This window comes from Chaetura pelagica, unplaced genomic scaffold (assembly GCF_000747805.2).
Source record: "Chaetura pelagica isolate M959 unplaced genomic scaffold, ChaPel_1.0 scaffold90, whole genome shotgun sequence".
NCBI lineage: Eukaryota > Metazoa > Chordata > Aves > Apodiformes > Apodidae > Chaetura > Chaetura pelagica.
This window is the reverse complement of record NW_009953496.1, coordinates 5318096-5321375: the sequence shown is the minus strand read 5'-3', so window position 1 is coordinate 5321375 and position 3280 is coordinate 5318096.

Here is a 3280-nt window from a genome sequence, read left to right as displayed (position 1 = left end):
GCTCTTGTTTTTTTTTTTTTTTTTGTCGGGGCGTCGCGGGGAGGTGTCTGGCCCTCGGCGGTCCCGCCAGGTGCTGGTGGGGCTGCGTGGTGAGCGTCGGGGAGAACCTCGCTGCGGCTCTTGGCCCCGTCCTCGACAAAAAGGGGACATGGGCCGGAGGGGTAGGACAGTTCTGCAGCAGCAGTAGAAGTGTCCGTCCCGCGGGCTGCGGGCGGGGAACAGCCCTCCAGAGACCCCCGGACACCCAGGGGGAAGGTCTGACGCCGGGCAGCCCTGAGCCAGGATCCCCCAAGTCAGGATTCTCCTGCGCTCCAGAAATACAGGGTTCATTCAGCACGGAAATGCTCCTTATCGTGGGCCTCATCTCGTTTTACACACTGCCAGTTTACAAATTAAAAGTAGTTTCATATGTGCCACCTGCCTGAATTCTCTCCATCGTGTCCCTCTATTCACAAAGAGAAACACTGTCTTCAGCACTTGTATCTGTCACTCGTTGTTCAGAAAACAGTAAAAACCAGAGGCCCGTGTTACTCTGCAGGGTAGTCCATGGTGGGCTTCCCTCGCCTGCAAGGTCTGTTAGGCAAAAGAACATCAAGCAAAATAGACCTACACCGAGGCCTAACTAGACTGGGGAAGAGGGAGGATGGAGGATTGCAGTCAGTTGCATATATGGTACTTCTTAAAGTGTGTGTATATGTATATATGTATGTATCGTTTCAGTCAACATACACAACAGCACAGAACATAACCTTAAATACACTAATCCTAAATATTTTTTTCAGACCACAGAATATTTCCCTAAGGTGACTCTGTCCTCAAGGCAAAAAATGGCAAAGTGAATTTTGACTTTTTAGTGGTTTGGCATTTTGTTGTATATCTCTTAAAATAACTCTCAAATCTCAAGATATCATTTGTTAATCCCAGTAATGATCAATGTTCAGACTCTCTTAATTTTATATAGGCTTCCTTCTACAATTACAGTGACAACTTTGACCCAAGTTGCTAGAGCAGAAATACTAATAAATAATAAATATCCAGGAATAAATATCAGTATTAAATATCAATAGAATTAAATGCATGTAAGAAAAAAAAACAAACACAAAAGCATTCCGACTACGAAGTCAGAATAACTAATAAAGTGGTTTGTACCAGAACAAAAAAATCCCTTTCTGCTATTATGGGTACATACTGTGTTACAGTAGTGTCACATGGTGAGGACAGCATTGCACTGGACACAGGATAGAGCTGGTCCTCTGACAGAACAACTTCTCAGTCTCAGCTTCCATTAACCAGAGTATAAACTTAATAATGTATATTAAACTAGTTAAGCATCAAACTTGACAGCTCTCCTCCCTTAAATCGTGCCTGTGATCAAACAATTCAGATGTGACTGCTTAGTTTTTACCATACCATCTTGAGGGTTTATATTTATTTAAACTAACTTTTTCTCATAGCAGTAAACTGGGGCTCACATCTAAGTGTTGGAAGGATTGGTGCCTAAATGCAATATGTGAGTTTTAGTTTATGATGAACATTTCTCACACCCCTTTGGCTCAAATGGCATTGCATATAGGCTGCAGTATTTGTCATTGAACATGTGTTCATTAGAAACTAATTACAGAAAACAGAATTAGCCTAATTGCAATAATTAGTGATACTATATATTTAAACTCTTAAAACACAGATGCAAAAAATAGTCAAGGATGAGGAAATACCTACTTTCCACCAGTGAATGCTTAGTTGAGGCAGTTTATGGGGTTAGAAACAAAGAATAAGCTGTAACTGAAGTCATACAGTGCTTTTCTGAAAACCATTTCCCAATGTTATTGAAATGTTTTATGCAGATAGTTGCCAAATAACTAGATTATTCTATTGTAGCATTAAATTAGCTGGGCTCTGCAGAAAACACTGAAAAAATGATACAATTTGGTGCAAGACTCTTTAGGACTCTCAATCTGTACTGATTATTTCTGCAGATGACATTGAGGTTTTGGGGGAGGGTGTACCATACCCTGTTATGAAGATGCCTTTCTAAGAATACAAATGATGAGTTGTCTCACCGTTATTTTATTTATGCTTGAAAGACTTAGTCCCTTTTTCTTGGAAAATCCTAAAGGGAAACATAGACCTTGTAAAACCCTGTTATGTCCTAATCTATGTAATCTACTTGTAGAAGTCACAGGAGTGTAGCTTCTTACAGAAAATGACAACACAGGTGGAAAAGATCCTTGAAGAAGATACACTGGAAGTTGGAACTGAAACAAAGTATCTGAAGCAGAGCAGAGCTGCTTTATTCCATCAGTAATTTCAAATGGGTAGCTCTTTAATTAAAGTAAAAGGACCGGATAAATTAATAAAGATACCCTCTCTTCTCTCTCTTCTTCAATCCTTGCCCTAATCATATTGTGACAGCTCGTGATGTGAAATAATAGCATAAACCCATTATTTTGTCAATAAAAAATATTGAGTAAAAATAGATTAAATGTAATTCAAATGCGTTCTTTAAACATTAGTTCTGTTGCAATTTTATTTAACACTAGACTTCCATCTGTATTCCAATGACAGAGCATTTTGCACACTTATTTGCTATATGTAAGTGTGGTGGTTAATGTGATTTTGGCAGAATGTTTAATGACAGATTTTGGAGTAGCTAAATTTGGTCTCTCTCTGAGTATTGTGACTCGTTGAATAGGTGTTTGTGCTGTAGCCAAATACTGATTATTTTTCTAAGAGCATGCGCGTGAACATCCATATACATGGCTTCCAAATCCCAAATCTTGAATACCATTTAAGGTGGTGAGAGGAAACAAATGTGTATTATTAATTCAGTTTGCATATTGGATTTGCACCATCATGTGATCTAATGTCTCCTCAGCAAATGTCTAAAAATAAACTGAGAATACTAAATCAGTTTTTACATTTCACCAAATTGCTTAGAGCTTCTGGGGTCTTGATTTCTGAAACAGGCTAAGATACCTTAAAGGTGTCCTTATTTCTAAAACATAACTTGCACATGACATCCTATCACCCTTCTTCTAGCAACCTGTGCAGCTCGTTGTGTGACCTTTCTCACCAGTGACAGTCACCAGTCTGCCACATGATTCTTCCTCAAGCCAAACCAGGAGCACAAGAAAGAGGGCTTGAGGGCAATCACTGGCAAAAATCAATGTTGTACATGATACTACGTACAAATCTAAGCCAGGAAAATAGAAGCATAAAAGTTGTAGGAAGTTGGGTATAAGGGGAGACGGTGTACGTGTCTGCTAGCAAGAAAGACAGG